This window comes from Malurus melanocephalus, unplaced genomic scaffold (genome assembly GCF_030028575.1).
Source record: "Malurus melanocephalus ecotype Western Australia unplaced genomic scaffold, MMel_1.1 scaffold_732, whole genome shotgun sequence".
NCBI classification, from domain to species: Eukaryota; Metazoa; Chordata; class Aves; order Passeriformes; family Maluridae; genus Malurus; species Malurus melanocephalus.
In genome coordinates, this window is record NW_026623964.1 from 21,105 (window position 1) to 33,095 (window position 11,991).

General features: G+C 39.4%; 1 long non-coding RNA gene across 3 annotated transcripts in view; it reads right to left on the reverse strand.

Annotated features, from left to right (window-relative positions):
- The window catches only part of LOC130584601 (uncharacterized), a 64,513-nt gene that overhangs the window by 20,288 nt on the left and 32,234 nt on the right, over nt 1-11,991 (reverse strand). For all 3 annotated transcript variants that reach the window (XR_008966517.1, XR_008966518.1, XR_008966516.1), the window contains exon 3: nt 1,214-1,368. This is a non-coding gene — a long non-coding RNA (uncharacterized LOC130584601). The remainder of the gene's footprint in view (nt 1-1,213; nt 1,369-11,991) is intronic.

Sequence of the window (11,991 nt, forward strand, 5' to 3'; positions counted from 1 at the left end):
AACTTTGTGACAAGGCTCATCACTGACATGAGACTCTGCCTGTTACTTTACTGGTCTTYCCCTGGGGCCACTTCTGTATTATAGAACCCCTGAAACCCACCATGAGATCTCCTTACTCCCACAGGCCAGTTAACCCTTCAAGTCATGACAACCACTCAGTTAATAATTCCCTCTGATCTCCTCCACAGATCAATTTCTGCATCCCAGAGCCCTGGAGCTGGGCTTGTCTTTCCTTGCAACCACATCAGATCAAATTCATTTCCCRGTACACTCCAAATTCACAGAGTTATTTCTGCAGCTTAAACAGTAATTCCCTGCTTTGTAGGAATCGGAGATCCATCCTTACAGCGTAGTGCTTTGCACTCAAATCAGCAGAGTTTAATCTTCCTGATTTTGGACCCAGTAGAGCTAAATCCCCATGGATTTCCTCTCCTTTTGAAGTTCCTGCATTTCCACCCCACTCCACCCTCCCACAATGCTTACGGGTCCTTTCTGTCCCACCACCCCATTTGTGAATTAAGGGTTAAAAGCTGTTTCTATTTTTCAGAAGCTAGGGACACCAAGAACACATTTGAGGGTGAGAAGCCCAACGGGCCTGTTTCAACACTCATTTCTCTGTAGTTAGACAAGCAGAAGAGGCAGAAACAGTAATAACTTGCAGTGCCAAAACCCACAAACATTTCAGGCAGCAACAGAGAATGTACTTCCCTTCYGTGTGGACTCTAGAAATCACACCACACATTCTGAGCCCTAGTCAAAGATCCCACAAGCCCAGCTAGTCCTCCAGATATGAGASTGCCTCATTTTCCAGAAACAATAAACACTTTCGCACATTGTGCAGAGCAGGGGGCTTCCTAGGGGGACACTCTGTGACTTTGTCTTGAAGAACTCAAACTAGCTAAGCTAGCCTCCTGCTTAGGGAGARCACACTTCAATGGGATATCTGACACTCCTCGAGCCACTGGCCCTTAAGACAGCATTTAACAGAGGTGTACAAGGACAACAGAGAAGGTGAAGAACTACATACCCCAAAGAACACAAGAAGTGTGACATAAATACCATAACCCAGTGCCACAGGTCTAACTTCAAGCTCTTTCACAATCCCTAGATCCCCAGGAACTGGAGTGCATTTCTAGAATGTAAATCTGCATGGCATTACTTGTATACATTTTAGACAAAAAAATCTGAAAGGTTTTATTTGTTTTTTACTYACTCTTAAGGATCTACCATTCAGTTTTTTGTGACGAACATTTTACAGCTGTGTCCTGCAAGGCAACCTCTGAGAAAGACAGTGGGGATGCCAGCTTCAGTATTTCCTAGTGTTGATGACAGCTGCAAGTCTCTGCACCACGGTATGGTACACTGCTCCTGGGTGAGGAGAAACACAACATAAATGGAGCATCACAGCAGACTGAGAAACACAGAAATTTAATATCAATGCTTTCTGCAGCATTCAGCTGCTGGCACACATCTGGGCACAACCAGACATTTGCCCAAGAGGTTTACACACCCACTTCCCACTATAAACAAGTTCCAACCATGGCTCTCCAGTTTGATTCCCACTAACTGGCCTCTGAAAATAAAATTGTRCARCTCTCACTGCWTTSTGAGGGCAAGGAAAATGCAACAGARGCCTTCWTATCTTCCCARAAACCACGTGACAAATCAATAAAATCAGGAAAGGGACAAGTTCACAACTRTGTTCACGAATGATGGAAGTCACTTGGCCTGCCTGAACTTTTGAGAGCTGAAAACTGCTAAGGATAAATAATCTCTCTTGATCTCTGAAGCAGAAATCATTGCTGAAATGCCAGTTCGTGACTTCAATTAGAAAATGCTGTTGGAAGACCTTACCATCCTTCTTTCCTACTAATTMAAATCACCACATAATTTAGCTGCTTTTGCTATCCTTTTTCTTAATGTGTTCAGATCAGCAGATGTGTTTAAGTACAAAAACCACTCGATAATACATAAAGACATTAGAAAACTAAGCACTGGTTATATCTGTGACTTGACCTTTTGGTACTGTTTTGCTGACTATGTTGTCAATAACAATGTGATTTTCTCGTGAATATACCTTTCTGTTTCATTTTAATTGAAAATACCAACTGAAGTATCAAGAAACAAATAAACAGAAGCGTTTAAACTACAGGTTGCCAATTAACAGTCATGTTCAAGATGAGGTTCAAAAAATACATAGCCTAAAGTTAGAATCAAGAAACAGAAATTGAAGACACATCTCCAGAGCTCATCTTATCCCCTCTTACAGCCTGGATGAACTTATACACTGCTTTTATTTATGAATAAATGGTGTACTCAGAAAACAGGCTCCTAAAATGTCTCAGAGGTGTTCCATAGGTTATGTGCTGATACAATTGCACATAGGAACTGGAAAAAATAGAAGGTTCTTTAAAAAACAAACAAWCAAAACAAAAACCAAWCCACAAACRAATCAGAAACGTTGGTGCAGAAACATAATTAAACCTAATTTAAGATAATTTGATTAGCTGTATCATTCTGTTCACCTCTCCAGGTTCATCAGGAACATAGGTAGTGWGATTTCACTTGGATATCTTATCTCTTATCCGTAGTACTTGAAAACTGTAAACTAACAGATGTAACTCCGCATCAACACAAATAGTTCATTTGGGAAATAATATMTACAGTATGAAATTAACACAACAGGCTGCTAATTTACACACTATTCATTAAAGATTAGTCATAAGCGGAAACTTGGTTCAAAGAAAAGGGTCCAAAAGATGAAATAGATCCCTGTCCTGTATTGTGAGGAAAACTGGACAGAGTGGCAGACAGTGTAGGAGGGATCCAGCAGCAATGGAACCACTTAAGAGCCCAGGCACGCTACCCAGCATCTTGTGTAAGATGAGAGAACAAAAGCATGGGCAGGATTTCAAGAACATTGGAGACTGCAGACAGATGACAGCTGATGTGAGGCTGAGGAGGAAGTGCACATTGTAACCTTTGACGCGTAAGAGCTCAGAGAAGATGCTGCCCAGAAAGAAATGTGCAAAGCTGGACTGGAAAAGGCACTGGTGCCTCCAACAACTACTAGGGGGAGAAGAGAATTGCAGAACGTGTCTAGAAGTGCAAATGTGACTGGTGATGGTTTGGTCTTTTTTTCATGCTGGAAGAGGTTCAGAGGAGCTTATGCTGCTTGTAAAACCAGAGGAATGAGACATGAGGGTGAATGCTATGAGGAGAGGTGAAAAAGCACTGGAATGGTATGAGATTGTACATGATCATCAGGGCAAMTGGAGGGCTGAGCAAAGGAGGGCAGGCAAAGAACTTCTGCCTTTGCTGAAGAACAAAAGGTTTGTAAGAAAGGAGAAGAGAGCAATGAAMAAGCTTCTTTTGCCAGTATTCTGTTCAAAACRATTGCTGAGYTCCTACACTGAGAGAGAACTGGAGKGAGAAAAAAGGGAATCTCCCARGGACAAGYTCATGCTGTCAAAAACCTTATTTAGGCTGTAAACATTTATAATAAATTACTACTTCTTTATAAACCACCATATTTGCTTAATGGGTATGATTTAAGAAACACATAGGTATTCCCCAAAATGCACTCCAGTCCATTTAGGAGGCATTATTTCAGATTTTCTTTAGGTGGGAAAATAAAGTTTCTAAACTCCTGCCTTTTGTATCAGTCGTGCAAGTTTTTTTAATAAAGATTATTCATATTTTTACCCTCCCCCCCATTTCTGATGGATGCACAAATCACTTAAAAAACCAACATTGTAACCGTGATATATAAGGGAGCAAATTTAATTGCTGGAGATCAACAACAAAACTTTAATTATCCACAGTAAGACAAGAATTTGCGTTTAAGAAAGCATGACTCTAAAACATTAATAAAGCTGTCCTCATCTTTGAACTGCTGCTACGAGTGTTAAGCATTTCACTTTAGATTAAATATTGCATTCATCTGATGTGCAGTTTGTTTGTATGCTGTATGCACACAGAAAAGCAAAAAGAGCTGTACAAAGCTGGGTTTAGCCAAAAACATTATTTTTCATATATATTAAAYATATTTTATCTGCATAAATATTAATTATTATATTGTACAAGAGCAATTTTGCCTCTATAGAACTATCAATTAATTATGTTCATATACTTACATTCAGTTTATAAAGTGCAAAGCACCTGTTTCACTATCTTTGAAATATAAATATATTGAGTTCCAACATTCATCTGTTGTACCTGGCAAAGTATTGTAAGTGATAATATATATGTGATAATATAGCAGCCACCTAGTGAGTTAAAAAGTAAAGACTGACAAGGCTAGACAATGTTGATACTGATGCTGTAATTATTATTTAGTTTTTAATCTTCTAAATCCAGCAGAGACAGGTTTCGTTTAACAACCAGTTTGTCAACAAGACAGTATCTTTGAAAATCAGCTGTTCACTGAAGGGTGATGTTTTTCCWCAATACTGAGACTGAATAAGGTAGRGCACCTGCTTTTCACAGTMAATCAATCAATTAATCAACATCATCATCATCGATCAAACCCAATGTTGGCAAAGACCATCCAGAGCCCTCTTGAAACACATTTGTTTTGTTTCCTAATGGTGAGAAATCCTTGATCTGCCATGCTASAGAAACTGAAAAAGAGCAGCATTCCTGAAAAAAGGCCAGTCTTACTGAGAAATCAGTTGCAATTAAAGTCTTCCACACATTACCCATGAAAAACAGACACAAAATTACGGCACAAGCAGCAGCAATTTTTAAAAACTGAATATTGGATTGATTGTACAAACCTGTCCTAGAGAGGGGAGGCAGAAGAGAGCTGGCACTGTGCTTTATGATATATTTTGAGGAACAGCACCCATAATGAGTAGTGTGCAGCCATTCACAGACAGTGCTTTGTTATTAACCAAGTTGCTCCAAACCCTGGATGAAAGCAGAAACAGATGTTCTATTTTCTTTGAGACCTTTCTGCAAGTCCAACCCAGTGCACTGGGAACACGTCCATCTCTGGCTGCACACCCCGCTGTGACACCTCCCTGAGAGCTTTGGCCAAGAAAAGATGATTTTCCTATGCTAAACAGGGTAAAATGGTAGACCTAGCTGGGCTAGCTTTAGTAAAGTGTATTTGGATGGTGAGTGTCTGAGGAGTGTTCAATAATGTGCATTATCAGGGAATGATACACTGAATTTCTTTCAAGATGACTGGACTTCACTGTTTGTGCAAAAAGGCTGGACTGGGTGATGCTGCAGCAGCCCTCAGTAATGGCACTAAATTGAGAGCACAGCAAAACCCCCAGTCACACCAGGGCAGGGCAGAGAGGCACAGTCTGTCCAAAGACCCACTGTCATAGCTCATACCTGTTTTCATGGGCAGCATCCAGAGGGGGGAGATGGTAATTGGGTCTCTTTGTTCATTCAGCTCTTAATCTCTCTGTTGAGACTGACAACGGGGGAGACCATTAGTGTCAGCTCTGCTGGGACTTTCTGTTATTAAGGCTACTTAAGCTTTTCCAAGTAAATTGCATGTGTCAAACTAACAGCACAAAGTGATGGGCAAAAAAAGCCATTACACAACTGCTCTCCCTTTCTATTGATCCACCCAGGTGCAAGGGGGAAGGGAAAAGACAAAACCCCAGAGACTTTGGCCAATTCTTTGCAATTCYCTGCTCCTCCCACTCATTATATTTCTGTTTTACACTATTTACAGGCAATACATTAGTCATTGCCTCCACTTCTTTCTCTTAACTGGTGGTTAAGGACTGAGCATTCAAACCCCTCACAAAGCTTTGCAACAGTCTGGATACACTTTGACGGCTAACTTAAATCTTAAAAAAAAAATTTGGTTTAGCTAAGCTATATTTCCTTCTACAGTCGATAGAGAAAGAGAACCAACTATAATGCAGGCACAGGAGAGTACCAGCTTACTTCTGGTCCCTTTCTCTGACCACAAACACACCTCACCTCTAATTTTCACTCACCTCTACTTGGTGCAATGGCCCATATAGGAGCTGGCCATCCTTTAGAGAAAATATTTTGCTATGTCAAGGCTTCCATTTTCTTACAGAAAGGGCTAGAAGTTGTTTCTAGACTGTCTTCTGAACTGTCAGTACAGCCCTTAGCTATAAGGAGGCTAACAGGATTCCCTTTAACACCTTTTAACCATCATTCATTTTTCTGTCATTTAGGCAGCAAAGCTATTCYTCCTTGAGTATATCTAACCTTACATATGCAAAATCTTAAGTAGAAAATAAGTATGATCCTTGACCATATTGTATCACAGGAAATTTACTGTTAACTTGGATGATTTCACTCCAACTCCTGATACCCAGAGAGCTACAAGGCTTCTAATTGCTCACATTTACAAATGGCTTTAAATGTCTAACCATTTTTTTAAAATCTTATTTAGTCTGTGGATCTCAATCTATAACACAGCTTGCTGAAGAATTCTTTCTGCTAGGTGTAATGTTTGTCATTAAAATTCATGAAGGCTCTTTGAAGCCACCCTGCAATACAAYTCCAACAAATTTTAAAAGGAACAGTTCTCAATTCAAATATTCATTCAACTGAACTATGGCATTTCTCCATTATATCTGACTTCCCTCATTTTTGCTAGTTTCTTTACTGCTTCTCAGAAGAAAATCAAATGAGAAAGGGGAGAAGTAGTGAGAGGGGAAGTTCAAGCAGATATAACCTAGTCCATTTAAAGTTAGGGATGCCAAAGGAAGGACAACTGAGCTTCCTGCAAAGCCACTGTAAGGCACACACATTAAAACCAGATACTGTAACTGTCTGCAAAGTATAGACACCAGAGAACTCTTACTATTCTTGCAGGAAAACATACCTCTATATTTATGAGTTTACTGGCTGTTTATTATTCTCTGTTTAAACGTTTCATGATGAACACAAGTAGCTGCATCACTGTTTCATTAAGTACCCTGACATTTTATYTGGATGTTTCAAAGAGATTTATGCCCCTCCATCCAAAAAGGGCAAAAAGAGAGGCAAAGATGAACAAAGGGCTCTGAAGCACTGTGACCGTGGGAATGAGGTGCCCTCCACATGAAAACAGAACAGCTCTTTAGATAACAGAAGGCCAGCCTAYGAAATGTCACTTACTCAGCTTCCCCTAAAAGAAGGGGAGGTTTAGGACCACCATGTGTAGGAATTAATTCAAACAAATGAACAGGCTGTTAGATCTTYCCCCTCGAAGAATCTGATGTCCACACTGCCCCATCTCTCTCCCTCACCACCACCCTGCAGGAAAGACAAGGAACTGGGGATACACACAGACTCATTCTCTTCCCTGACTGCAGAGATGCTTATGAAGACAGAAATAGAAGGCAATCCACACTAGGCATTTAATTTGAACAGTCYAAACATCTCTTTGGAGGAGAAATGCCTGTTTCCATTTGCTAAAAGTGAGTCCCAGGCAGACAGGTTGGTTTAAGAGTCAAGTGCCCAAATCTGATTAGCCTGATGTTTCATTAATACCTGAAAAATGTTGCAAAATTACCTGTTTCCTTTCCCACATTCATTCCAAATCATCATGTTCAAAATATATTAASAAACACAGGAACTACTTTTCCTCACCTAATTTAAACTAAAATGCATACTTTGTGTATGTGTGAGAGGGCAGTAGATTAGTCCCATTTCTGTTTTGCATCTTGAAATCCAAATATGGTATTCAGCCTTGGCAGCACTGTACTGCCACTACTGATAATTTCCAGTCTTTCCCTAAGAATTCAACTCCGAGAAGATGCACAAACACATCTGGACAGGCAGGCAGGTCTGTCAGAAAGCACACTCACTGTACTGGTGAGTGCATACCTGCTCAGTACATTCCCTACTTCCCATCTGTGGCACAAATATAAAGTGGAAAAGGTTAAAAATCAGCTAACACAACTAGATAGCTACAACCTGGATATTTGGAAAAAAAAAACCCTAAAAATATCCCAAATACTTTCTGCTTTATTTGTGTTCTTTCTTAAGAGTAACCAGCAAGCACCAACAGAAACAGCAGAAGGAAACAATAAAAAAGATTGTCAGGAGTTGAAAGGAAACCATACAAAAGAAAATAATACATGTAATTTAAAGYCTTTCTGTGGGGTTTTGTGGGTTTTTATACACACCAAGTAATTTACAAGGTCTTATTAATTAGGTATGCTCTAGATATATATTTCTATAATACAGTCAACAGCCATAATTTTTGTTAAATCATTTGTGCACATGAAAGAAAACCAGGAAAACCATACCACCATTTGAAGGTCTTCAACCACAACATTTGTCAAAGGTTTTACTCTAAAATTCTTACTAAATGTTTAAGGAAGCTTAACAGAAATACTGTCTGATTCCTGCTGCCTGCTCATCTGCACAGGAGAGCACTTTCCCTTTCACACACAGACAGGGATGAAGCCTCTGTTGACTTAGATGGTGTAATAGATAGGAACACATAGATGTTTATGCAGAYTGAAAGAGAAAGAAAAAAATCAAGTTATCTCTGCAGTTCTTTGCCAAACTTTTCGATTTCTGATAACAGCAAAATAAAGTAAAATAAAGTGCAATGATTTTAAATGCCTACCAAAGCAGCACAAGCTACATGAAATAAAGAAGCCAGGTACTGAGATATATTCTCGTTCTCTCCCATCWACTCAGGATTGCTGTACAGCATATAGTAAGGAAGAAATCGGATTCTTTACTCAGCTGTAACATACAGCAATGCATATGAGAAAAAATAATAAATTACATTTCCTTGACAAAAGAGAGCCATCAGGAATTTCTGAAGGTGATTCTATAAACAARAAACAGTGATTTAATAGCAAGCAATTTAAATGTCCATATATTTGTCACAAATTAAGGTAAAAATCATTTGATTGGTCATCCTRTTTGTATCAAAAACAAGCAGTTTCCTATATCTGCCATCTCATTCAGRGGGAAGAAGTGCAGCAGCCAACAGCCACCCAGGCTGTCTGCASCTGTAGCCCATGGCAGAGGAACTGGATGTCACCAAAGCAAAGGGAGGAACTGATTTAATGTTAAAAACTTATATTTTACATGTGATTTTAAAAATGTGAAAGCTTGGCATCTCTGGTGATGACAAAGACACAATCGCTTACAACAAAATATAAACCTTATAGTAAAATTTGACAGTTCTATGTTTTAATCAAAGAGGTATTTTCACAAATGTCTATTCTGTACAAAGAAAAGTATTAGAAAAGAGTAAATTTTTTGGTATATTTTTACTACAATATGACTGCTGTTTCCCAATATTGTGCAGAGCTGGTTTTAGAGGGAATGATATTTCAATTACAATGGTGAAAAATAGTGGGTTTAAAATAGTTTGACTAATTATTYCAAATCACCTTAAAGACTGGTTACAATACAAAAAACTCCACGTATACCATTTTTCTTTTACATAGTTCACGGACTGTTTTGTGCCTTGGAGCATTTAGAAGGATTTTTTTTTTTCATTTTGAACTCTACGTACCCACTGTACTTTGAAGAAATCCAATACCAGCTCCATTTTGCCACACAATCTTAAAAACAGCAAGGTTAGCTAAWAAGGTTTTGAAATCTTTTGCATAGGACTATCAAGTAACTTTTGACACAGTCAACAAATAAAATTCATATTAATGRAGCACACATATACTTGAAACATCTGATATGAAACAGTTAAAAGAACAACATGCATTAAATTTCCAAATCGATTAAAAGACCTTCAAAGGGATAAAGATCAAAAGAGGAGTAGAAAGTATTTCTCAAATGAAGCCGCACATCGCACAGCAAACACCTGCACCATCGCAACAAACACCTGCAAGCTCTAAAGCTGAAGCCCAATCAAGACAGGAAGAAAGCAGAGATCACAGTATCAGTGTCATGCCTGYTACTAATTACCTACTATGGAGCAAAACCACCTTCTCACCAGGAGAAAAAAAAAGGTATACATTCATATGCCTCTATATCTATCTCTGCATGACAGATCTCTCCTTAGACACTTTCATCAAAGAACACAAATATTCTAATTGCTACCTGCCAAGGTTTACGAGTGAATTACCGAGAGGTTATCCTTGCCTTCCCTCAGAGCTGACAGTTCATCAGGGACACCTTGGTGGAGAATGGGCTCCCCTGACACTGTGGGGTCCTGGGAGCAGTGGCTCCTGTTTATGCAAGGTCTCTTCTTAACACCTGGAGTGTCTTCCTGCCTTCCACTTGATTTCCAAAGAGAACACAGTGCGTTATTCCCCACCCTGCAACCCAGCAGAGGGAAGTGGGAGAAGAAACCCTCTCTGCAGGATCATACAAGATTATATTTAGGCCAGTTTGATCCTATGATCAGTAATTTGGGCAACAAATTACTGGCTCCACTGGGGGTGGGGAAGAAGAACACATCCCCTAGTGCGCCTGATCTTGCTGTAAATAAACCAACTAATCCCCTTCTGAACTACTTGAGACCTCCAAAGCAATTRTTTGAGAAGATGGACATCAGCCAGYGTGTATTATCCATATCCAGACACATCCATAAGGCTCTTGAATAAACTCCAATATGTCCTTTGTGCCCTCACTGATGACCACTAATGCACAGAGTTGCCTGGCAGGGTGGGCAGGGTTATGCAGCTTTGGACATCTCCAGCAGCAAGAGCCAGTGGTCCCTGGCTGCATCAGGCAGTCAGCACACAGCAAGGATTCAGTGAAAACAGAGAGAAGAGGAGTTATAGCAGAAACTAAAATAAAGAGCCTTAGAGGTTCCTGATAAACCTACAGMATAAAAKCTGCAGAGGCAAGAGACRTACGCTGCTSTGCTTTGTCAAAACCTCCTGTAGAGCTGCACTTCTAAGTGGGCAGACAAGAAATGTAGTTATAGCTGCTATTCAYCAASMCTCRGCATCATCWRCRCAGAGAACAGGAGAGTRAAGACAAAGTTCAGAYGTCAACTGAAATTCTGTTTTCAAACTTCAGTCCTTCCGTGTAACATAATATCATAAGAAAAGGGTGCAAACAGTTCAGCTGCCAAAAGCTTGTCTAATTACTGTGAATTTGTTTGCTTCACATTTCTTGAATTCCTTTCTCTTTGCCAGACAATTGACTAAGAAATACTCCTTTCCTCAAAAAAGCACCGAAGCAGAATAAATAGAACAACTAATATAAACTGGCAGTTGTAAATTAATCTATATAGCAGGCAGTCTGGAAGGCTTTGTTCATCCCTACGGCTTTGTCGGCTACAAAGCAGAGGAAACAAAAACAACCCCAAATACTCATGCACATCCGCACGCTGTTCATTAAACAGCAGCACTAATACTTAATCTCACCAGATGCTGGGATGAAACAAGCAGCACAGTGTCAGTGCACTGAAGTGTTGCTGTGCCAAACAAGAGCTGTTACAGTGTTGGCACAATTGTCTGAAAAACAAGTACACGCCTGCACACACAAGCCAACAAGCAAGCGAGGGCTCCCACTGGCACTTAAGTTCCTTCAAAGGCTCTTAGACTTTTTAAACTGGTATTATGAGCCTGTTATACACAGATTACAGAGTAAATTTATGTTCTGTTTTTCCAAATTGACTTCTGTGCCCCCAATTCACATTCAAGTGCTCTTAATGAAGAATTTTGAGCAATTATACCTAATTCTGTCATATATCACATTCTTGTCAATTTAAAAGAAGCTGAACCTAAAAACAAAAGATGGAGTTTGCACAGTTTTATCACCTCTTTGGTAAGGAGAAAAAAGGTAAGGAGAAAAAACCCACAGSTGCTCTGTAAGAGCTAGTATAGTGCTTGGTTATTAAGCACTTTATTCCTCAAATGTATCCCAAACATTTATCTAATCACTCTGCAACTACAGAAAAATGTTTATCGAAACCTCTGGTGAGCAGTTTTATAAAGGTTTCTTTAGCACTGAGCTGGGAATGAAAACATAAACAAAGAAGGCTGACTCTAAATGTTTATTGCATTCAGGTGATGATATTTTCCTCAGAGATACACTACCCAACAAAAAAAAAAAAAAAAAAAA